Genomic DNA, 26,494 nt, shown 5'->3' with positions numbered 1-26,494 from the left:
GAGACAAGCAACCTAGTTCATTCTTCCGGAACTACCTATAATCAAAGGGTAAACATCTGAAAGGTAAGCGAATGCTTAGTGAATATGCTTGCATATAATCATATAAACGAAGGAGGGCAATGCTCAAGGGACTGTTGCATATGGACTATGACACCGTCGTGTCATATCCATAATACTCACCCTTGGGCTAGGCATTACATGGATCCATATAAGCAAATGATTACAAATAACAATCAATATAACAATAACAATCTTCCACATGAGCCACGACCACCAATTACGCCTGTAATCAAGCTCAACAAAAAACATGGGACTTAACGCCAAATCAATTACCACCAATGGACACAATCAACATCGAATGGTAATTGACCCAACGATTATATCAAGATATGCAAGTACACTCACCTCCTTCGCGAAAACAACAAATAATCCAGATAACCGCAAAAGCACAATATCAAGCTTTCAAACTATCATATATCATAATGCATACATAAGAAGATGTTCACTTTCCTAGCTATCTCAACATAACTAAACAATCCTTTCACTAGCATTCTAACCTCTAACCTATTCCACTAAGTCATTGAGTCGCTTACTTAACAAATTATTCATATAAATTCCAAGATTTCATCATCATCATCATTATTTCAATTACTAGAAAAATCACCATTTTTCATCGTTGGAGCTTTTCTACCAACATCCTCATTTAAATCAAAATTAACATAAGCATCTCAATAACTAACCCAAAATATCCAATAACTTGGGGGGAAATCATACTTGGGCTCATCACTAGCAAAAACCCCCAATTCTTATTTTCAAGAACCCTAATTTCTAGTAAGGAAAGGAAATTAAGTTAAGAAGTAATTACCTCAAGGAATGCAAAACAAATTTAATACTTGAAATCACTAAGTTCTTCCTTCCCCTCTTCCTTGATGATTTCGACCACCACTACAACCAATTAACCCAAACCAAACTTTTTAATCTTGTTGATTATTATTATTATTGATTTTTGCTTTGGATTAAAGATTACCAATTTTGATTTTTGGATGGAATGCATGTAAAAAGAGAATAAGAGTGGTAGTGGAATAAGGTGAGTCAACAGACAAAATGGCTGGCATCCTTGGGTGATGCCACGCCCCATGCCTCCTTTTGGGTAAAATTTACCCGCTATCCGCCAAGGTTCCAACTAAATTAACCCCTTTTCAAAAACAAAATACTAGGAACTTATTTTAATGTCAAAAGTACAAAAAGGGTTAATTTATTACCTTAAAATTATCGGGGTGTTACAACTCTCCCCCACTTGGAACAGATCACGACCTCGTGATCCAAGCCATATGCAAAGACGGATAGTACACTAAAACATCATGTTCGGATTCCCATGTGCAATCAGACATCCTTCCATGCTTCCATAAAATCTTGTATGCTCTCACCGTCTTGTTTTGAACTCTCCTAAGTTCTTCTTCCACAATGGCGATAGGCTCTTCCACATAATTCAATTTTGTTGTCCACTTCAATCTCCTCCAAAGGTACATATAATGCATCGTCGGCGAGACACCTTCTAAGGTGTGAGACATGAAAAGTGGGATGAATTCCCGAAAGCTCATCGGGCAATTCTAAACGATATGCAACTTTGCCAACTCTATCAAGAATCTTGAAAGGTCCGATAAAACGGGGACTCAACTTTCCACGTTTCCGAAATCGTAGGACGCCTTTCCATGGAGACACTTTCAACAAAACACGATCTCCCCCATCGAACTCAATCGGTCTTCTTCGTTTGTCCGCATAAGATTTTTGTCGATCTTGGGCCGCCTTAAGTCTTTCTTAAATCACATCAATCTTTTCAATTGTCTTCAAGACCACTTCCGTACCGCCAATTTCTCTTTGCCCCACCTCTCCCCAACAAATGGGAGACCTACACCTCCTACCATACAACATCTCATATGGTGGCATTTGTATACTTGTGTGGTAACTATTGTTGTAGGAGAACTCCACCAATGGTAAGTGAAGATCCCAAGTCCCACCAAAGTTGATGATGCACGCTCGGAGCATGTCCTCAAGAGTTTGGATAGTTCTCTCACTTTGGCCATCGGTTTGGGGATGGTAAGTGGTACTAAACTTTAGAGTTGTGCCCATTTCTTCTTGAAATTTCCGCCAAAAGTGAGAAGTGAAACGAGTATCCCTATCCGACACAATGGATACTGGAACTCCATGCCTTGCCACTACTTCCTTAACATATATCTTTTCCAAAACCTCGGATGACGATGCTTCGCGAATGGGGAGGAACAAGGCACTTTTCGTCAACCTATCAACAATCACCCAAATTGTGTCGAATTGATTTATAGGCGTTTTGGGCAATTTGGTAACAAAATCCATGGTGGTATCCTCCTATTTCCACTTAGGGATTTCTAATGGTTGCATCATACCATACGGCTTTTGATGCTACGCTTTGACTTGAGCACAAGTTAGACACCCTTAAACAAATTTCACCACATCCCTCTTCATTCCGGGCCACCAATAATCAACCTTTAGGTCATGATACATCTTGGTAGTACCTGGGTGAATAGAATATTTGGACTTGTGAGCTTCATTAAGTAAAACTTGCTTTAACTCACAAGAGAAAGGAATCCAAACTCTTCTAAAGCGTAGGATATGGCCACGCGAATCCTTGGTGAAATATTGCGTTTGTCCTTGAATTCTTTCTTTCTTAGGATCCCGTTGTAACGCCTTTTCTTGAGTCATTTTTATTTGCTCCATAAAATCGTTAGTGATTAAGACCCATAATGGGGATATGATGATAGAATGATGTGAACTTTTCCGGCTTAGAGCATCCGCCACAACATATGCCTTTCTGGGATGATACAAAATTTCGCAATCATAGTCCTTCAAAAGATCAAGCCATCTTCGTTGCCGATTATTGAGGTCTCTTTGTTCGAAGAAGTACTTAAGGCTTTTGTGATCAGAATAGATGGTAAATTTGACTCCATAAAGATAATGGCGCCAAATCTTCAAAGCGAAAGCAACCGCTGCCAACTCCAAGTCATGAGTAGGATAACGCTTCTCATGCTCCTTCAATTGCCTTAAGGCATAGGCAATGACCCTTCCTCTTTGCATCAACACGCATCCAAGCCCATTTGACGAGGCATCACAATACACCGTCATATCCTCCATTCCATCAGGTAGAACAAGTACCGGGGCTTGACTCAACTTCTCCCATAATTGTTTAAAAGCAACTTCTTGGTTTCAAATTTGATGTTCTTCTGAGTTAACTTGGTCAATGGCGAGGCTATTTTGGAGAAATCTTGTATAAAACGACGATAGTAACCTGCTAGACCAAGAAAGCTTCTAATCTCCGATGGGTTCTTTGGTTGTTCCCATTTCATCACCGCATTTATCTTGGCCGGATCCACCATAATTACTTCATTACTAACGATGTGACCAAGGAATTGTACCTCTCTTAGCCAAAATTCACATTTGGAGAACTTGGCATAGAGTCTTTCTCTTTGCAAGGTTTCCAACACCTCTCTCAAATGGATTTCATGTTCGGATGAGTTCTTAGAATAGATAAGAATATCGTCAATGAAAATGATAACGGATTTATCAAGCAGGGGACGACATACACGGTTCATGAGATCCATGAATGTCGCGGGAGCATTTGTAAGACCGAAAGGCATGACCACAAATTCAAAATGGCCATAACGAGTACGAAAAACGGTCTTCGGTATATCTTCATCACGTACCTTGAGTTGATGATAACCCGAACGAAGATCTATTTTGGAAAAATACGAAGCTCCTTGAAGTTGATCAAATAAGTCATCGATTCTTGGCAATGGATATTTATTCTTGATGGTCACCTTGTTTAACTCCCGTTAATCGATACGCATGCGCATGCTTCCGTCTTTCTTTTTAACAAATAGAACCGGTGCACCCCAAGGAGAATTACTAGGGCGAATGAACCCCTTTTCAAGTAACTCATGGAGTTGCTTCATCATTTCTTGCATCTCCGTTGGTGCCAATCGATAGGGAGCTTTAGCAATGGGGGTAGCCCCTGGAACAAGATCAATAGATAACTCAACTTGCCGTTCGGGAGGAACACCCGGCAAGTCGTCAGGAAAAACATCGACAAAATTGTGAACTATAGGAATATCTTCAATAGGCAAAGGTTTCTTTTCAACACCGACGATGTGAGCATGGTAAGCATGACATCCACGTGACAAATATCGTTGGGCACGAGCAAAAGTGCAAACGGATATAGGACACCCACTTCTATCTCCACATACCACCAAGTCCTCTCCCTTAGAAGTCTTCAAATAAATCGCCTTTTCGTCACATGAAATTTTGGCATTGCAAGTGCTTAACCAATCCATACCCAAAATGATATCGAATTCCCCTAGTGGGAAAGGAATTAGATTAGCTAGAAAAACTTCCGTAACAATCTTGATTTCACAATTTTTATACACATCCTTTACTATCTCCGTCCTACCATTCCCAACTTCGACTTGTAATACACTACCTAAACTTGGCTTTGATACCACTTGAAACGACAAGACTCGATTTACCTAAAAACACTAAAGTTTTGTTTTTTTTTTACATACCCCCACTGCGCCACAGTGAGGTCTAGAACTCCCACTGCGCCGCAGTAGGAAACTTCGGACCAAAACTGGAAGAATCCCCACTGCGCCGCAGTAGGTTTGGCACACTCCTACTGCGCCGCAGTGGGAAGAAAGGAAAATCTGGCTGTGGGTTTCCACTGCGCTGTAACAACCGTCATAGAATTGTTTTAAATAAGTTTCTAGAATCGTATTTTCGCCATTAGAACGATTAGACAGTCCAATTCAAATCAAGTTCTTGATATATTTTAGACTCAGTTATATGTTTACATGAAGACCCATTTGATCTTAAATCTTGACTTAAAGGACGAGTCTATAATTTAATACGATAAAATACTAGAATTCGATTCGTAAACGTTCATGTTCATAAAAGTTCTAGTTCACAATGTTCGCAAATGGTCCTTACATTTATTTAGTTCATTTAATATGGGAAAGGTTTAAATAGAAAATGATGGAAACCCTTAAGAAAGAAAACTACTATTCACCTCCTTCTCCATCTTTCTTCTCTCTCTCTCTAAAAACACATAGTTACAGTCACATTCACACACACAAAATTGAAACTCGGGATGTAAGATAAAACACACGCGCACATGGATGTTACATGCGCCGCAGTGGGAAAAACCACATCCACTGCGCCGCAGTGGCCCAAAGTTCAGCAACATCAAAATCTACCCACTTTAAGATTAAACCAAAACCTTCAAACCTCAAACCAAAAATTAGGCAAATTACATTCCAGAATCGAAAGTAAGAGAGTTAACCTGAAAACATTCATATTTGTCAAATTCGTTTGACCCACGATCCACTACACAACCATATGGGTCAATTACACATTTTGACATTTTACAACCAAATAACCATCTTTGTCAACTCCCAAAAGACATAAACATGGCCGTTTACAAAATGTACCAAAACATGACAACTAACAACCAAAATGTACCATGAGCCAAAGTCAAGAGGGACAACTAGGTTTCTAACCAAAATATGCCATTCTTCCGAGAATAGCCAAAATACCTTCCAAGTATCTACAATCACTAGCAACTTCAATCTCTGTTTTTCGAGACAAGCAACCTAGTTCATTCTTCCGGAACTACCTATAATCAAAGGGTAAACATCTGAAAGGTAAGTGAATGCTTAGTGAATATGCTTGCATGTAATCATATAAACGAAAGAGGGCAATGCTCAAGGGACTGTTGCATACTGACTATGACACCGTCGTGTCATATCCATAATACTCACCCTTGGGCTAGGCATTACATGGATCCATATAAGCAAATGATTACAAATAACAATCAATATAACAATAACAATGCTCCACATGAGCCACGACCACCAATTAGGCCTGTAATCAAGCTCAACCACAAACGTGGGACTTACGCCAAATCAATTACCACCAATGGACACACTCAACATCGAATGGTAATTGACCCAACGATTATATCAAGATATGCAAGTATACTCATCTCCTTCGCGAAAACAACAAATAATCAAGATAACCGCAAAAGCACAATATCAAGCTTTCAACCTATCATATATCATAATGCATACATAAGAAGATGTTCACTTTCCTAGCTATCTCAACATAACTAAACAACCCTTTCACTAGCATTCTAACCTCTAACCCATTCCACTAAGTCATTGAGTCGCTTACTAAACAAATTATTCATATAAATTCCAAGATTTCATCATTATCATCATCATTATTTCAATTACTAGAAAAATCACCATTTTTCATAGTTGGAGCTTTTCTACCAACATCCTCGTTTAAATCAAAATTAACATAAGCAACTCAATAACTAACGCAAAATATCCAATAACTTGGGGGAAAATCATACTTGGGCTCATCACTAGCAAAAACCCCCAATTCTTATTTTCAAGAACCCTAATTTCTAGTAAGGAAAGAAAATTAAGTTAAGAAGTAATTACCTCAAGTAATGCAAAACAAATTTAATACTTGAAATCACTAAGTTCTTCCTTCCCCTCTTCCTTGATGATTTCGACCACCACCACAACCAATTAACCCAAACCTAACTTTTTAATCTTCAAAGATGAAGGGATAAATTGTTCCTGATGATTATTATTATTGATTTTTGCTTTGGATTAAAGATTATCAATTTTGATTTTTGGATGGAATGCATGTAAAAATAGAATAAGGGTGGTAGTGGAATAAGGTGAGTCAACAAACAAAATGGCTGGCATCCTTGGGTGATGCCACACCCCATGCCTCCTTTTGGGTAAAATTTAGCCGCTATCCGTCAAAGTTCCAACTAAATTAACCCCCTTTTCAAAAACAAAATACTAGGAATTTATTTTAATGTCAAAACTACAAAAAGGGTTAATTTATTACCTTAAAATTATCAGGGTGTTACAGAAGTGTTGCAAAATATTTATATAAGGATCATCAATATGGTTAGTTTTCCGCCTCTTCCATTTCAATAATTAACTGCGATGTTTATTTTTTAGTCCAACGTACTTTTGTTCTTATTGATTTGAAGGGCCTGGTGCTGTCATGTTAAATATTTTGGTGCTGTCATGTTAAAATATTTTGGTCATACTTCATACTCATGGTCTCTCGTGTTAAGTTTGCTACTCACACATATTTTGATACTTTGAGTTCGGTTTAATGTTAACATGGTCATTTTTATGTTTATGTTTCATTTCCTTTGTTCGATGTACTCGATACTTATTTACTTTGGTTATGCATATGTTTTGATGGTTTGAAATTACTATTGTGATTGTAGGATTCTGTCATGTTAAGAAGTTGGGCCATTTTCAAGGATAGCTTGTGCATTGATTGTTTTTAAAATGGATCTATACCATATAAGAACTATAAGTTTTTTTTGTTATTGACTATATTGGATGACTACTTATTACGAGTAATTATTATGTAGTTAATTGTGTTGTATTGTTTACACTATGATGTTTATGTTACAACTGTGTTTACTATTATTAGTTTTCATAATACTACCCAAGTCCTTAAGCTAGTTTATATAGATATACAAATTGTGATATCAAAGGATAAGGTACCTTTATTATTCTTATATATACACGCATACAATGCACTATATGTATAGTAAAAAATTATTTAGAAAAGAATAATAAGAACTTTATAGGAATCATTTTGAATTGATCATGGCTTTTGAATTAATTAATCAATGGATGCAACTGAATTCACATTTAAAATTTATTTTAGAATTTGGAAAGCAATATATTAATTAAAAAAGGATAATGTTGTCATTTTAATTTAAATAAAAAAAGACTGACATAAATTAATTTTATTTTCTAACCATCAAGATCTGCTTATACATCTCATACAATCTCACCTCACATGCAAAATTATGTTTTTCAACATCACATTCAAAATTATTTATACCTCTCTAAAAAATCTAGCCGCCAGAAAAAATATATTGATTGCGAAAATCTAGAATGGTGCCAAGCAATGGTAGATGATAGGGTGATTTCTTTCATTTTCATATGTGGATTTGCATGTTTTAATATTCTTTGTTGAGTTGTTGAAACAATAATACAGTATGGGTTCTTGATTCTGCAGAACAACACATCATGTCAAGAAAAGATAATATATAAAAACATGTATCATATCTAGAAAAGATAATATATAAAAACAGGTTTGTATTTGATAAATTAAACGCTTTCTTCTTTGTTCTTTTTCATTTTTATGTTCACATGAAGTATTTTTTATAATAGTTGTTGTATTATTTATATGTTAATGGGTAATTGTTTTATTTATTTTTTATTTATTCTTTTTATTAGGTTAAAATATTGTTTTTCCTTTAATATTTTTTGGGGTATTAATTATCAAATGTGAAATTTGTTTGTTTTGTGATTGTAGTTTTTGTTGGAAGAGAGACAAGTTTACAAATGGTGAAGATGAATGTCGAATATGAGCAACATGCATGAATAGTCAATGATCACCTATGTGCATAAATAATGCAAAATTCTTGCCTCTTTTGTTAAGATATTGTATTTGTGTAGAAAAAATTAATTGTGAAAATCTAGAATTGTGCCAAGCAATATTAAATGGTAAGGTGATTTCTTTCATTTTTACATGTGGATTTGCATGTTTTAATATTCTTTGTTTAGTTGTTGAAACAAAATAATACATTATGGAGTCTTGATTCTGCGGAACAACTCATCGTATCAAGAAAAGATAATATATAAAAACATGTTTGTATTTGATAAATAAACACTTTCTTTTTTGTTTTTCTTTTCATTTTTATGTTCACATGAAGTATTTTTTTTTTTATAATACTTGTTGTACTATTTATGTTAATGTGTAAATGTTTTATTTTTTTATTATTAATTCTTTTTATTAGGTTCACTACAAAAAAAAGTTCATTTGTTCACACTTTGTTATAAAAAATGTCAAAAAATTTATGAATTTAATCACATATAAAAATGTGTAGAAAAAAAATTACATTTAAAAATATAAATAAATTTCAAAAATTTATAATTTTTTCACACTTATAAATGTGTAAACAAAATTTTAACACTTAAAAGTGTGAACAATTGTTAAATATTTTCACATTTAAAAGTGTAAAAGTCAATTTGTAACACATTATTTCTTCACACCCTCCATGTGTGAATAAAATAAGTGTTACAAATTAACTTTCACACTCTAAAGTGTAAACAATTGACATATTTTTACACACTTGAAAGTGTGAACTTTTCTTTTCCACATGTATAAGTGTGTAAATATTGTAATTTTTTAAATTTTTTCACACTTTAAAATGTAAGTTATTTCTACACACTTTTAAATGTGAATAAATTTACAAAATTTTTTATAATTTTTAAAGGTATGGAAAAACAAGTGTGAGTAAATAATATATTTGCTGTAGTGGTTAAAATATTGTTTCCCCTTTTAGTACTTTTTGAGGTATGAATCAAATGTGATTTTTTTTTTATTTTGTAACTGTAGTTTTTGTTGAAAGAGACAAGTTTACATGGTGAAGATGAATGTCGAATATGCATGAATATAGTCAACGATCACCTATGCGCATAAATAATGCAATTTTCTTAACTCTTTTTTTTAGAATATTGTATTTGTGTATATATGTACACATATACTATTATAGAATTATGGCTCGGTCCGGGAAAGCGTTGGCAACAACAGAAAGGAAGGGATCCATGATTATATGTGAATGTAAATAAAATGTTGAACATATCTGTGTATATTCGATCTTCTTCTTTTTTTAAAAAAGAATAATGTGTTTGTGCATATGTGCACTTGTACAATTATGACTACACATATATGCATGTTACAAAATAACTCTTGCAATATATAGATAATCAAATCGATGATCATGTGTGCATAAAACGATGCTATGACAATATGTATGCTAGTTCATGATTACATGTGCATGAACAACCATATTGTGATCGCATGTGATGAACAGCGGTATTGTTGATTACGTGTCCATGAACAACTTATTTTTTTTCTATTAATTTTATTGAACAATTATAAAAGTACAATATTTTCCTCGTAAATATTGATGTTAAAAGGTTTCTAAAAACTCCTAGATCTTTAAGTGTTCCTAAAATAACATTTCCCAATATTAAATCTGGTCAAAGCCTCCTATTGATCAAAAGACCATTCCCAAACGTTCCAATTCTTCCAACCACCAACATACTCCAGCGTAGAAGATCATAGATATTAAAGAAATTACACAGATGAGCATGCTTTCTTTTTTTGTACACGATTGCCTGCTGAAGAAGAGACAGCTGCTTGGGAGCCAAAGATTGCCCTCAGCATAGGTAGGTATGCCTTAAACTTGGTTTCAAACCTCAGTGCTTTTTCAAAATAATTCTTCAGCATCCCCTGAAGTTGTTCATAGCTGGCAGCCTTTTTATCCTTAATCAGCATATAGACTTTAAACCACTCTGAAGCCCCCCAAGTTGGTCAGCTTTACATCTTCAAGTCTGGTTGGAGCACTTTGTCTTTCCCTTAAGAACTTCAGATTGGTTTTTGTCCCCATAGCAGCTTTATGAGCTTCAACAACAGTTATTCTTTCAGGCCTCTTCCTGTCCTCCATGATTTTTAACCACTTGGCCTTTTCATTTTCAAATTTAGCTCTCTTTTCCTTCAGTTGCTGCTCTACATCAGCATGCTTCTGCCTATAGAGAGCTTTAGGCCCACCAGTGGTTAGTTACATTCTTTGTTCAACATCCATCTGATCCTTCTCCAAGAGAGCCAGCTGGTTTATGTACTCCAGGTTTTTCTTTTCATTCTCCTGATTGACTTTGATTCTATCCAGCTCCTCCAGGGCCTCATCTTGGGTCTTTCCCTCAGTATTTATGCAAGAATGTCAATCACTTGATGTTGATTGCCTCCTGGGGAAATGATGGAAATGTTTTCAGCAGAGAGAGAGATGAGGAAGAAGGTCTCTTAAAGAAGCCAACGTCAGTAAGCTGCTTTCGACGTGCTTCAGTCATTTGAGTGACATGGGCATTTACAAGGAAGCGAGGATGGAAAATGTTGAGTACTTCCTTGGATCCGTCAGTGGCCATCTCTTGAGCTAGGCCAGCTTCCCATGCTGCTTTAATTGCTCGAGGACTCGTCTGCTTCTCCTCATCACCAATTCTTTTAATCTGGGGAGCATTTACCACAACTAACTGCTGCTCCCCCTCAACTTCGGCCTCTTTCTCTACATTAGCACTAGTTGTCTCCCCCTCAACATCAGCGGGGAGATCTTCAGCATGTTCGGCCATTTGAGTCTCCCCCTTAGCACCAGCAGGGGGAACTTTACTTATAATCTCACTGACAACCACCACTGCCATTTCATCATTTTTATTTTCGGTGGCTTTAGCAGAATTGTCTTCATCTTTCTCATCAAGTACCTTGTCAGTAGAGGCTTCATAGATATCATTTACAGCCTTGTTAACTTCCTCAGTGACAAGGTCCAAGATGGCAGCATCCACTTTCTCCCCCTTGGAGGTTGTATCATTAATAACAACCTCCACTGTTGCTGTTGGTGTTGCCTGCTACTTAAGAAGTTGGGACAACATCTGTTTGATCTCCACAACGTCATTTTCCAACTTTTCTTGGTGCTTACGATCTTCCTGAATGATGCTTAATGAGGAGGAAGACTGGTCACTTGTGTCTCCAAGGCATTTATAGCTTTGGTGTTGCTCTAGACCTGGGAGATTAGAGGAGAAACCAGATCAACAACTGTTAGGTCGAAAATTGACTAAGTATGATTTGTTCAAAATAGTTGAAGTTTAGTGAAGAAAGCTTGCTCAGGATTCTGAAGTCATTCAGAATAAAGCTCATTGAAGCTTCACTTCAGATTCAGAATCAACCTACACTGAAGACGTTCAGACTGAAGTCAAAGACTAAAGACTGAAGAAGAAGATCATCTCAGAAGCAGAGCTCAGAGAAGATCTTACCTGAAGTTGAATCTGAAGAGGCTCAGTGAAAAAGTATTTACAACACTTTTTCACTGATTACGAGGAAAGTCTTTTTGCAGCTTTAACTACCTTTACCCAGTTAATTACCTTATACCTGGGATTGGGAAAGTTTTAGCAAAAGGTTGGGAATAAAGTATGTCAAGTCACATCACAGAAACTTACATACTTTACCTTAAACAAGCATGTTATGGATTTGTCCCACAAATCCATAAATGCATCCAACCATATCTGTACGACATATTGCCATGTCATCAAGACATGTTTGCCTATAAATATAAGACTTCTCACACTTGCAAAAATGCTTTGAACTTTGGAAATTGCAACGTGTGATATTACTCTAAGTATTCTTACGAGTAATTCCTTGTCGCATAGATCATTTGTATTTCTAGGGTTGTTTAGATATTTTCACAAGTGTGATTATCTTTGTTCCGCAACAACTCTTGTATTTTGTTTATAGATATAAATAAAATACATTGAAAAATACATCTCGACTCATTGCCATAATACTTGAATATAATTAGTATTTATATAGTTTCAAGCACTTGTTTTTTATTGTTCATATCCATATCTGGATCGTGGTCCTTAACTAGTTGTTATCTAGATTCGAACCACTTGCCAGTCGGGTTACTTGATATACTTGTGTTTACTACTAACCTATTTTATATCTTGTTATATCTTGTTCTCATTGTACATCTTGTGTAGGTGGACTCACATTTGGTATCAGAGCCTCCCAGGTTAAATCATTAAATTGTTATAACTGTTTTGATCCTACAAGATGTCTAGAACCGAACAACCGAACCCAAACCCAAATGGTAACCCTAACCCAAATGTCAATATGAATCAAAATCCACCACCTCCACCACCAGTTCAACCCAGTGTTCATGTTTACTTTCCAAACAATCCGGTACCTAAATTTAATGGAAATAGTGACACATTCATTACTTGGAAGGCATGTATGCTCAAGTACATCGCTGGAGTTGAAAGACACTTGACCACCATTCTTGTAGAAGGTCCTTATGTTCCCATGAATGCATCAACTGTTGTTTTTAACCAAGATGGGACCCCTAGGTTAACACCCAAGGAGAAAGATCATTGGTCAGAGGAAGACCATCGTTTGGCTGACCTAGATTCCAAATTACAAAATATGATTCTCTTCGTTGTCCCAGAAAGTTTAAAACCCACTCTTGTTTTACTTGATAGTTCTAAGTTAATGTGGGAAGAGTTGTTAACATAGTTTGAAGGAACAAAGGAAACTATCACCACAAGAAAAGTCTCTTTGAATAAAAAATATAAAGCATTTTTTGCATTACCAAATGAATCTCTAACTGAAACATATCTTAGATTTACAAATTTGGTCAATCAATTAAAAGCTCTTGGTGTTACAAAAGACAAAGAAATTTTACTTGAAAAGTTTTGTGATATATTGCCTTCTAAATGGGAGAATGTGATCATGGTTTTAAGACAAGGCAAAACCCTTCATAGTCACACTCTGGCCTCCTTGTATGGTGCCTTCAGATACACTGAGGAGAATAAAGCTGAGAGAGCTGTGGCTGAGCAAGATGCAAAGAATCATACTTCAACCAGTTCTACATTGGTTCAATATTCTGAACCACAAGATGCTGCTCTACTGTCTTCTGAGAGTGATCAGTCTGACTCTGTGAAGAAGATGGTAGCTGAGTTAATGAAAGCTGGTATTTCTGAATATGCATCACATGAATATGATGAGGATGATAATGATGACCTTGTTGCCATGATTGCCAAAACTTTTAATCATTTTAAATTTAAATCAAAGAGAAATGGCAAACAATTTTCTTCAAATAATACTGTCAATAAGTCCAATTTAGAATGTTTTAAATGTGGAAAGAAAGGACATTTTATGAAGGAATGCAGATCATCACAACCCTCCTCATCACACACTGCCCCTAACCATTCTATTTTTCAGAAGCCTGATGATGGGTACAAAGCCAAGTACAAAAAGCTGAAAGCCCACATGGCGATGATGGCTCAGGAAGAATCCAACAAGAATAGCCGCATGGTGGCAGACACTAAAAAATGGGATGATTCTGACATGTCATCTGATGATGAAGAAGAAGTAAGGGATATGTGTTTCATGGCTCGTGAAGATCATAGTCATGTTGTCAAGTCTGATGTTGAATCTGGTCGTTGGGTGGATATCATCATGAAGAAGGTTAGTACTTTTGGTTTTGAGAAGGATGAAGAACAAAAACTGAATCTTTTGGTTCTTATAGAGGCTGACATAACTTATGTTGAAACTGTGCGTTCAGAGAGTAAAAATGTTTGAAATAAATTCTTCTGAACTGAACGCCAGTCAAGCTAGATTAAAAGAACTGAAAGATGTTCAGTTGGCTTTGAAAAGTTATCAATCTCTGGTTTCTAAACTTGAATTGGAAAAAGAAGAATTAAAAATTATTTTGGAAAAAGAACAGAAAATAATTAAATCTTGGATGAAATCACCTTTTCCTGAAGCTGCCATTAAGAAAACTTTTGAAAATCAAAGAATCGCTTATGGCACTGGTGATCTTCATCTTTCATCTGTAATAACTGATTTGGATGCACTTCCTAAAGAAATGAGACCAGAGATCATTTTTAAAGATCTTGGAAAATCAAAAGTGATAACTGATCAAAACCAGGAACAATCTGAGAGCAAATCTGAAGCATGTCAGACCAGTGCTTCAGACAAGAAAGCTAAATCCAAGAAGCCTTCCCCTCAGTCTTCAAATAAGGTTCCTAAGAACCTTCAGAAGAAGAAAAATGTGATCCCTGCTGAGCCTTCTACCTTAGATTCTGGTAGAGCTCAGGTATTTAATTCAGAGTCTATTTTGTTAAGGATTGAAAGTCAATTTCAAAATTTGGCTAGACATGTGCACGTTTAAAAAATGTTGAAAGCACTCCACAAAATCCTAAACAAAACCCAAAACCTTTTTTAAAGAAAATCAAACAAGAAAAACAAAAATCTGAGAAGAAGAAGGTTTCTGAAATCATTAAGCCAACTGTTTTTGTGTCATCTGAAATTATGACTGAAATTCCCTTTGATCCTTCTGTCCCTTATGTGCCAAAGAAATATGAGGCTGTTCAGGAAAAGTCCAGTGAACCCATAAAAAGATGGGTTCCCAAAAAGAACTAATCTTTGTGTATGTGCAAGTTGACCGCAAAAAGAACACTTGGTTTCTTGACAGTGCTGCTGGCAGAACCATGACTGGTCACAAAACCCTGCTAGAGGAATATAGGGTGTAAGAGGGGCTTTCAATAACTTTTGGTAATGATGAAAATGGACAAACTGAGGGATATGGTGTTGTGAACAATGGACAAGTCAAATTCACTAAAGTTGCATATGTGAATGGTTTGAAATATAACCTGAATAGTGTCAGCCAACTGTGTGATGATGGCTTTAAGGTTTTATTTGATATTTCACAAGGCACCATATTCAACAGAGATTGGAAGGTAGTAATGATTGCACCCAGAAAGGGAAACATTTATGTTGTAGATATGAATAGTGCTACTTCTGAACAATATTTCTACTCAAAGGCAGATGAGGACACCAACTGGTAGTGGCACAAAAGGTTATCCCATCTCAATTTCAAAAATATTAATAAATTGTCAAGAAAACAACTGGCTGATGGGATACCAGCCATGTCTTTTGATAAAGACAAGCCATGTCCAGGGTGTGAAATGGGAAAGAAGAAGAGAGCATCCTTCAAGACCAAGCAAAATTTCAGCATCACTGAACCACTTCATATGCTTCATATGGATCTTTTTGGCCCTGTGAATGTTCAGACAAGAGCGGGGAAGAAGTACACTCTGGTTATAATCGATGAATATTCAAGATACTGTTGGGTGATCTTCCTAAGAAACAAAAGTGAAGCTGCTGCTGAAATAATTGCCCTCATCAAACAGATTGAACTCAAGCACAAGCGGAAAGTACGTCAGCTCAGAAGTGACAATGGCACTGAATTCAGAAATTCCACTCTGGAAACCTTTTGTACTGACACTGGCATATCTCAGAACTTCTCCTCAGCACATACACCAGAGCAAAATGGTGTTGTAGAAAGAAAGAATCGAACGCTGATAGAAGCTGCCAGAAGTATGTTGAATGAATCAGGTCTTCCAAAATGTTTTTGGGCTGAAGCTGTTGCAACTGCTTGCTACACCCAGAATTGTTCCATTTATGTCAAAAGACATAAGAAGACTGCCTATGAAGTGCTCAGAAATATAAAGCCTAATATTGGATATTTTCATGTTTTTAGATGTCCAGTATATATTCTGAATGATTCCAGCAAATTGGGCAAATTTGATGCCAAAGCTGATGAAGGTTACTTCCTAGGTTATTCAACAATTCGCAAGGCCTTTAGAGTCTATAACAAAAGACTTGAAAAGGTTGATGAGTCAATTCATGTTATCTTTGATGAATCAAATTCTGCAATCCTTAATAAACCAATCTCCGAACCACCTTCAGAAGGTCCTATCAGTTTTGGTGAATCTGATCACAATGACAAATCTGATCAGTCACCTGAACATGTTTTTGATCATTCTAGTTCAGAACCAGTTACAAGTCAGCAAAGTAACATTCCATTTTATCCTTCAGTCACATTCAAACTACCCTCTGAGTTGATTATTGGATCAGATGTGCATGCTGCTCCTCAGATATCAGTATCCCTTGAATTACCTCAGAATGAAGAATTTCATGATGCAAATCATGATTTACAAGATGATAACGATGATGAAACTGAAATAGTCTATTCTGAACCATCTCCTGATGTTAGCCAGAGGAGTTCTTGCACTGATATGGTTATTCATCCTGGTCATTACTCTAAATGGACTCGCTCACATCTAATTGATCAAGTGATTGGCGATCCAAGTAGAGGGGTTCAGACCAGAAGAGCCACAAGCGATCAATGCTTATATGTTAGCTTCTTATCACTGATAGAACCGAAGAAGATTGACGAGGCTTTAAAAGATCCAAGTTGGGTTGAAGCCATGCAAGAAGAGCTCAACCAATTTGAAAGGAACAATGTTTGGGAGCTTGTTCCATGTCCCCCCAATCTGAAGAAAGAACCAATTGGGACAAGATGGGTCTTTCGAAACAAGGTAGATGAAGATGGTCATGTAATCAGAAACAAGGCCAGACTTGTTGCAAAGGGTTATGCACAAGAAGAAGGAGTTGATTTTGATGAGAGTTTTGCACCAGTGGCCAGACTTGAAGCTATCAAAATTTTCTTGGCATTTGCAGCTCATCATGAATTCAAAGTCTACCAAATGGATGTCAAAAGTGCTTTTCTGAATGGAGAGCTAGAAGAAGCTGTGTATGTATCTCAACCACCAGGATTTGAAAGCAAAGAAAAACCTCATTGGGTGTACAGACTGAACAAAGCCTTATATGGTCTGAGACAAGCACCTAGAGTCTGGTATGATATTCTAACTCGACATCTTTTAGATAATGGTTTTCATAGAGGTGCAATAGACAACACTTTATTCATCTTGCATGAGAAAAGTGATATCTTACTTGTACAAGTATATGTTGATGATATTGTGTTTGGTTCTACAAATGAAAAATTGTGTGACAAGTTTTCCAAAATAATGTCTTCTGAGTATGAAATGAGTATGATGGGTGAGTTGACATATTTTCTGGGGCTTCATGTGAAACAAACCAGTGATGGTATTTTTATTAATCAAGAAAAATATGTCAGAGATCTTTTAAAGAAATATCAATTTGATTCTGTCTCCTCTAAAGATACTCCAATTTCTGCACCATTAACTTTGGACTCAGATCCTAATGGAAAACCTGTCGATCCCACAAAATATCGTGGCATGGTGGGATCATTAATGTAGTTAATTGCAAGTAGACCAGACATAATGTTTGCAACATGTCTTTGTACACGATTTCAATCTGATCCCAGAGAAGCACACCAGAATGCAGTAAAAAGGATTTTTGGATACCTAAAAGGTGTCCCCAGACTAGGTCTTTCGTATCCCAAAGGCTCAAGTCTAGATCTCATGGGCTATTCAGATTCTGATCATGCAGGTTGTAAGATAGATAGGAAAAGTACCACAGGTGGTTGTCATTTCCTTGGTGGCAAGTTGGTTAGTTGGACGAGCAAGAAGCAGACTGCAGTTTCATTATCCACTGCAGAGGCTGAGTACATTTCTGCAGCAAGTTGTTGTGCTCAGATCCTATGGATGAAAAACCAACTAACTGATTATGGTGTTAAGTATACAAGAATGCCAATATTCTGTGATAACACAAGTGCCATCGCAATATCTCACAATCCTGTCATGCACTCTAAAACCAAGCATATTGATCTCAAGTACCATTTTATTCGTGATCATATTTTAAAAGGTGATATTGAAATTCATTTCATTCCCACTGACAAACAACTAGCTGATGTGTTTACAAAACCTTTAGATGTCAAAACTTTTAAACATCTCATCAGTGAGTTGGGAATGCTGAATCCTGTGTAGCAGTTCAGGGGAAATAGACAAAAATGTTTTTACAAGAAAAGAAAATTATTATTTTTTTTTGAGGGGGAATTTTTGCCTCAGAAAATATTTTGTCTGAAATGATTCAGAAACTGAAGGACTTCAGAGTTTTAGAATATGAGAAGGTTCAGATTGCACTTCCTTAACCTTTCTCAGAACTTTAAATTATTTAATCTGAAGTTCATCAAAACCTTTTGTTATACAATGGATACTTAGCTGGCAAGTGGACACGTGATTTTTACTGTTCCAGGATACCTTTTTGCTGACGTGTCATACCACTTGCGCCGTAAAGAAAAATGATCATTGCTTTTGCATTAAAAATGGTTGAATTTTTCGCGAAAAAGTGGGGTCATGGCCGTTGTTTCATTAAATGCGGACGTGTCACCAAAAATCATTTTGGATTTCAAACCCGATCAAAATTACTTTCAATAAAATATCATTATATTTTATTGGGTTTGAATTTCAAAAATCATTTTATTTCTTTTTTCTTTGGAAAACTTTTCGTATTCCTTTGAAAATATAAATATCTTTTTCCAAATCATTCCTCCATTTATTTCGTTTTTCATTTACTTCCCAATCATATCTCTCTCATTCTCTCAAACATTCAACATTCATTTCATTTTCTTTCATAACTTCAAACCCTAATTTTTCCTTAACACATTTTCATCTCCTTTCTTTCATTTTATCTTATATTCAAATGGTTACATCATCCACTGTAAAAGAACCCAAAACCCTTATTGCTTTTGAATATTCACCACCCAAATCTGCAGTTAAACCCAGTTCTCAATGGCCAAAGGATTTCGAATCCAAAACCATACGGTTTAACATGAACAATTATAAGGCAGCCTTAAATGCCAAATTTGAAGGATTGATGGGCAGGATAAATGCATTCCTTCAACGCTGCCCCATCTCCTACGCCCTAACTGTTGATCCAGAGCAGTTATATCATCGATATTTGTTGGAATTTTGGTATACGGCAGAAGTTGCCAAGGATGATAAGTCGATAGCATTCACGTTAAAAGAGGGTACGGTGAAGTGAGTATTGACACTTGATGGTTTCCGGGAGACACTCCGGTTAAATTATTTGTCTCCCAACACCCCATATACAAAAAGACAAAAAGGGGTTAATTTTAGAGAAGTTTTGCTTGCCACCGGCCACAACCAAATTCTTGATGATGATGGCAACTTGAAGACATCCGGCCATATCTTTATTGCGGGCTTCAAGAGTTGCTGGAAATATTTCTGGACATAGATTGTGGAGTGTCTTGGAGGAAATAGTGGAGGATTGGATCAGATTTCCTTGATCCAAGTTGAGATGGGTTACTATCTATGGCATGGGATGAAGGTAGATTTTGCCGAGATGATTTTTGCTCAGCTGTTGACGAAGCTGAAGGGGAAGAGGAGCATTCATATTGCCTTCCCAAGATTTTTAAGTTTATGTTTTCTTGCCATTCTGGGAGAAGGATACTCTGACATCCTTCAGGAGAGCTCTCAGACGGAATTTCGTAAAGACCTCTCCAAGCTGACTGAGTCTGAGGACGAACCTGAGCTTTCCCCTGCAATGCTTCAGGTACTTGGTAACAATGTTAAAACTGACGCAGCACGACCGGCTGGCTCAGAAAGATCACTGGGCGGGTCACAAAAGAATTTGAGACCCACCAGTCGATCTAGTGGCAAAATGTTACACTTGTTTAAACCCAAAACAAGTTCTACCCTGCCACCTTCATCTTCCACTGACCAACCTGAGGATCTCCCAAAAGACTCCGCAGGATCTCCAAAGGATTTATTAAAACTGCCTTCCTTTAGGCCATCCTTACAACCCAAGGATACTAGTACCCAAGCTCAGTCTTCTGAGACCTCAAAACAGGTTTCAGAAGAAGGTCATATGGGAAACTTGCAAGCAACCATCTCCAAAACTTCTTTAGGAGGAGATGGTGAAGATATTAGTGTATCAGCCCAACACACATTAGAAGTTGAGTCTGCACATGCACTCCGTGTAACTTCATAAATCTTACACTCTTTGCATGCACAAATGTAAGGTGCCCTATTGTTGCGTGGATCGTAATAAGACATGATTTGTTATGTCAAGAGTGCGGAATCCTCTTGAGATAACTAGATTACTATTGCCTTTTGTTGATTAATGAGCAATTAACCAACCCAAGGAGATGCACAAGGCTTGTGGTTCGTGTAGGAGATCACACGAAGGAACAAATAACCTTAGATCGTTAATTCGTGAATAACTCTCAAGAATTCGTAAATCATTAACCTAATTTCGTAGATTAGCTCTTGTATTTATACTAATTGATATTGGGTTCGTGTGGGCTTAGGCCTTAATTACGTATTAGGCCCGAAACAATAAACAATCGTTCAACCTCGTGCTGACGTCAGCACGAGGTTGTTCCTACATGCTGATGACGTCAGCACGAGGGACGACCCATTGTTCTTTGCTTGACTTCGTTTGACTCGTACATAACATCCAATCACCGTTTAAGTGTTCTACGACACTTATAAACCTTGATTCTATGTTCTTGCACCTGCAAAACAATATATAACAAACAAACATAATACAAAACATAAACAGATATAATATAGAAGTCCAAACGTAATCATTAAATATCAACACAAGTTCTTATTTAAATGATTACAAACAAGTTCCTAAAAACGTAAACAATAATCAAATGTATGTTGCGATTGTCACAACGAATCTGCATCTACAGACTCCCCCTCGACGATTGGAACTAGATCTCTTTAAAGTCTTCGAACTTGAACTTCAAAATTATCCGTTAAACAAAAGTCTTGTGCTATTCGCATGAATTCTCTCTTGCAAACAATGTGCAAGAATGTTGCGATAGCGCCTTTCCTCTACTCTCCAAAAATCCACAGCTGAGCAAGGTGTATCCAAAAGTCTTCTCTGATCACCTCTTGACAAATTGACAACTTGCATTGGATCATACATGCGTAGCAACATCTGTTTCTTTGAATCATCAACAAACATCTGTGCTTCGCCTGACTTGATATCTATCTGCCAAAATGTCATCTCTGTCAGCATATCTTGATCCCATCTGATAGCAGGAACCTTCTTAACACATTTAATCCTCTTCTGGACAAACCTAAATGTGCCATCTGGATTCTTAATCTTCTTCAAAGGTGTTGGCTTTATCAACCTTTCTTCTGGCTTCAGACCTCTATCACTGAAATACTTAATTCTTTCATCTTTGAATCTATTCCAGTAGAAATCTGCAAGTCCATTGCTCTGAATATTAATGAACCAGTGTCTTCCCAAATCTATCATGTCTGAATCACTGAGAGAGTTGAAATGTCTTCGACTTATTGACATGTACTGGCAACCCTCCTTTCTCTTGATAATAAACAATTTGTATCAACTTTGTATCACTGAGAAGTATTTGGGTGCATCCTTGTCTGAGACATATTCCCAAAACATCGATGGTTTATACGTATCATGTATCATCAAAGTAGTATGTCCTCTATAACCTGGAATCAGTCTATTAACAATAAACTCATGATCTTGCTGCACCGGAGGTATATTAAATCTTCCAAGGTCAACCTCTCGTGTAGCATCTATATTCCAGTATAGATCAAAAATATTATCATGTCCTTCATCGACTATGTTTGCATATACAGCAAATCTTAACCTTGCAGCATTCTTAGGTTCATCTGGACTATCTCTGATTGGATTAAGATTGAGATGTTCTACTTTAGGTATTGGTTCAACTTGAATGACTTCATCTTCATTAAAGACACGATCAAAGTCATAAGGTATCTCAAGCAACCTTTGTCTGTCAGCTTCCGAAGTAATGAACTCTCCTTCTTCTAAATTTTCATCATCGATACTTTCTAGATCTTCTTCAGCATCAAGATCGTCCAATGCACCTATCCTTTGAAGCTTATCTGCAATTCAAACGATGTACATATACAAAGATAAAGAACATAAATCACAAGTCAAGACATAATAAAATAGTATAAATAAATAAATATAAATAATATTATATCATAAATATAATGTAATAATTACATTAATATTTATCTTATAATCTTTATCTATTTTAACTTATAACAATAACATTATATCATAAATATAATGTAACACATACATTCATATTTATCTTATAATCATTATTTTTCATTACTCGAGTATTTTAAAATTACACTGTCAATATGTTAAGCCGAACAGAATAATTCTTTGATAACTATTCTAAGCTGAATAACACTTTGATCAACACTCTAAACTGTTATTATAACTCAAGTAATCTAATGTACACACATTATCAATTATCATCAAAAATACAAAATCAATAGCACTAAGGTTCATAATCTGAATCTGAATCCGAATCTGACTCTGACTCTGAAGATGTATGAGTTAACCCTGACTGTTCTTTCATTTGATCCCTAAGTGATCCTAGATCATAATAATCATCATAATCCATAATCTCAGCTCTAGCTCTCATATGAGCTTGTGGATCATATCCCAATCTCTTTTCTAGTATATGCACAATTAAAGGGTGCAAATCTGACTCTGTAGAGGCATTGGTAGTTGAATCAGTCTTAGTTGACTCACTATCCTGAGTAGACTTTCCTTTGCTAAGATTTTCTTTTTCTTTATGATTATGAGGATCATTCACTGTCTCCCTTTCTATTCTACCAGAATTAATATCGGAGTTACCTGAATTGGAATCTTCCCCATCATCATTATTATCTGGATCATCAGGATCTGCATCTAGAGCGGTCATCACAGCTTTTCCTTTATCTTAAGTCCCAGAAGTACTAGCACCAGCTGTACCAGCAATCTCTGACTCTCTTTGTCTTGATGACTCCCCCTGAACATCAGCAATCTCTGTATCCATAGCAGCATCATCAGTATCTTGACCTTGACCCTGATTCTCTAGCTCACCTGGTTGTGTTTGATCTTGACCTTGAGCTGGATCTTGATCTTCATGATCATCATCTCTAGTCTTCTTTGCAAGCTCATCATCTCTACAACCATCTTTATCTCCCCCTTGAGCCAAGAATTGGTCAAGTCTAGATCCAAGAGAATGAACAAGTGCTGTCATCATGTCCATTTCTTCCTGATGCTTAGCAGCTTGGAGCTTTAGCTGATTCTCCAAAGCTATAACCCTCATCTCCAACATCTTTTTCTCAGAAAATAAACGATTCAGCTGCACTTGAACAGGTACAGGTGGACGTAAAGTAGAAGCAACGTCAGGTGTAGAGGCCTGAGGGGGCATCGTAGCTTCAAACGAAGGCATACGAGCACTAGAAGTTCCTGTAGGAGGCATCTGTGGTCGTTGTAGAGGAGCCAACAGACGTCCTATAACAGTAGAAACAGGAACTGTCGCCTGAATAGGAGCAGACGAAGGCCTAGGAGCAACAAGCGTCGGAACTGTAGACTCCGGAGCAGCAGGAATCGTAACAGTTGTAGCTTCAGTGACAACTTGTGCACGAGAACCAATTCCTCTAATGATAAACTTCGGTCTCGACCTTCTCTCCCCAACAGTAAAACCAGCAGAAGGAGCTGACACAGAAGCAGGAATCTCAAATACAGAAGCTCTTAAAGCAGCAACCAATGGAGTATCACCAACAGTAGGTGCATGAGACCTCTCCATGGCTTCACTATATGCAGCAAACTCTCTATCAACCTCAGCTTGAGATCTTGCATGTCTTCTTCTTCTCTTTGGCAGTCTTTCTTCCTCTTCTTCATCTTCTGAGTCCTCAACAACATTAACCGGAACTTCAGAAGGACCAACATCAACATCAACTGGAGCAGAGGTAGAAGTAGAAACTCCAGTAAATGGTGGTACAAGATTTGTAGGATCATCTATATCCTCCATAAGAGCATCCATATCAGAATCATGCTCCAAATCACCAGCATACAGAGGAACATCATTAAGTCCCTCAAACTGATCAGCTCGTTCTTCTTGAGGAGCATCCTGAGCCTGATCATCACCACCACCACCACCAGCAACGGGTTCATCATCTTCCCAACCTTGTCGAGGTGCGACATAGTTAGGATTAAACAAATGTCCGAACAGAGGTGGATTATCAACCTCAATCGAAACATTTCTTCCCGACAAGTGCTTCAAACTTTCTGCAAATGCCTTATAAGTAAGACGACCTAAATTGAACGTAGGACCGTCAAATGGCAAATCAGCTGCATAGTGACGAATGATAATCATCACAAATCTTGGAAACCAAAAGAATTTCTTGTCTGTACCAAATGACCTCAACTGCGTCTCCAAATTATCAAAAATGTACTGAGAGAAGCTATATGGCTTGTTCAGCACCAAGGCAACCATCTGAGAAGCGTTCTGGATATTCATCTGGTCATAGCCTGTACTCCGATGACTAATTGCCCTCAACAAATAGTAAGCAAGAAGCTTCCATTTGCCACGAAGATGATTCCTAAAGTATGGGTGAGAAATAGCTCCAGTATACCCCATACGACGTAGAGCACCGTCGCAGAAATCCTCAGAAAACTCAATCGGACCTTGCTCTATCGCGACATCACCTAAGTGTAATATCGTCCGTAAGTCTCCAGCAGAAAATGAGAATGAACGTCCTCCAACAGTAGTGCGAATGTATGTATGAGCACCCATCTGCACTGAACGGGCTGAGTTCCAAAACTCTCTAATGAGACTTATCACCAACGGAGGATTCTCTGTCACAGCAAAATGAACACGAGAACGTGCAAGAAACTGTAGGACACCATGACACTCTACAGTGCACCCCGTCTGCGTAATGCTGAGATCGAGTGCAGCATTGTGCTCCTTGACGAACACACGAGCATTATTACCTTGTCCTGCAATACTTGCACAAAAACTGACAAAAACGACAAGAAAAACAAAAGTTAGAATAAACAAAACTTAAATTTAGGGTTTTGGCTCGTCTGCTTCTTGATGACGTCATCACGAGGAGGATTTCCCTCGTCGTGACGTCAGCACGAACCAATATGAAACCCAGAAACACGAAGTTAAAACATCTCCATATGATGTTAAAATCGATCAAAAACATCATCGTGGACTTGTTTATGGTTCGTGTATGCCCAGAAAACAAAATTGAAACAAATTCGATGAACACGAAGTTGGTTCGTGTTCTTCGTGTGAATAGTGACCGAAACACAAATCTCATTGATTAATCTTGATTTAACACTTGTTAACCTAAAGTTTTGTTAGATTTAACATGTTTAAATATTGATTAATCCAATTTTAAGCCCAATTTAAGTCCAAATCATCAAAAATCAAAGATCTAATTTGTGGTTCATCCTAGTTACTGTTCACGCGAAGAGAAATTAAAATTTGGACATTATAACGACTTGTAATCGTTAATTGTTATGGTCAAAACATCAATAATCATCCTAGATTGGAATTATACCAACAAATCTGGATGAATAACATGAAGAAAGAAGGAATCGATCGAACTAAGGAGCGAATGAACAGTAGCACGAGGGAGATGAAGTTCGTGTGATTTACTTAGGGTTAATTTCGAGTAACTGGTAATTAAGGAATAGTAATAACCCATATATATATTCGAATCCACATGGGCCGGGCCGAACACGCAGTTCGTGGGCTTCGTGATGACGTCAGCGCGAGGCATGCTGACATCAGGACGAGGTGATTTCGAATTTTCAGTTTTTTTAAACCACAAAAGCTTCATTCCTTAGCCAAATTTCGTGAATTTTCCAGAAATGTAAACAAGGAAAAATTCCAGAAATTCCAGAAACATAAACCTGTAGATACTCGTTACTAAAAACCTGTATTTACTCGAATATGCTATCGTAAATCATCCGTACTAACTTGTCATCACAATAATGTATCAAATAAATCTTACATTATTATCTTGACATAAAATCGATCATTTCTTCATTGATGTTTAACTGAACCAAATACAAACTTACATCAAAACACATTTAATGTATAATGTATGCCAAAATATCATATTACATCTTAGGTTGTGATCTT

At 36.9% G+C, this 26,494-nt stretch overlaps 1 pseudogene; it reads right to left on the bottom strand.

Moving 5' to 3' along the window:
• LOC122586630 overlaps positions 1-26,494 on the bottom strand; it is a 218,981-nt pseudogene that overhangs the window by 93,477 nt on the left and 99,010 nt on the right.

This window comes from Erigeron canadensis, chromosome 2 (assembly GCF_010389155.1).
Source record: "Erigeron canadensis isolate Cc75 chromosome 2, C_canadensis_v1, whole genome shotgun sequence".
In the NCBI taxonomy this organism is placed as follows: Eukaryota; Viridiplantae; Streptophyta; class Magnoliopsida; order Asterales; family Asteraceae; genus Erigeron; species Erigeron canadensis.
The sequence above is the reverse complement of the archived record's forward strand: the minus strand, read 5'-3'. Positions and strand labels throughout refer to the sequence as shown.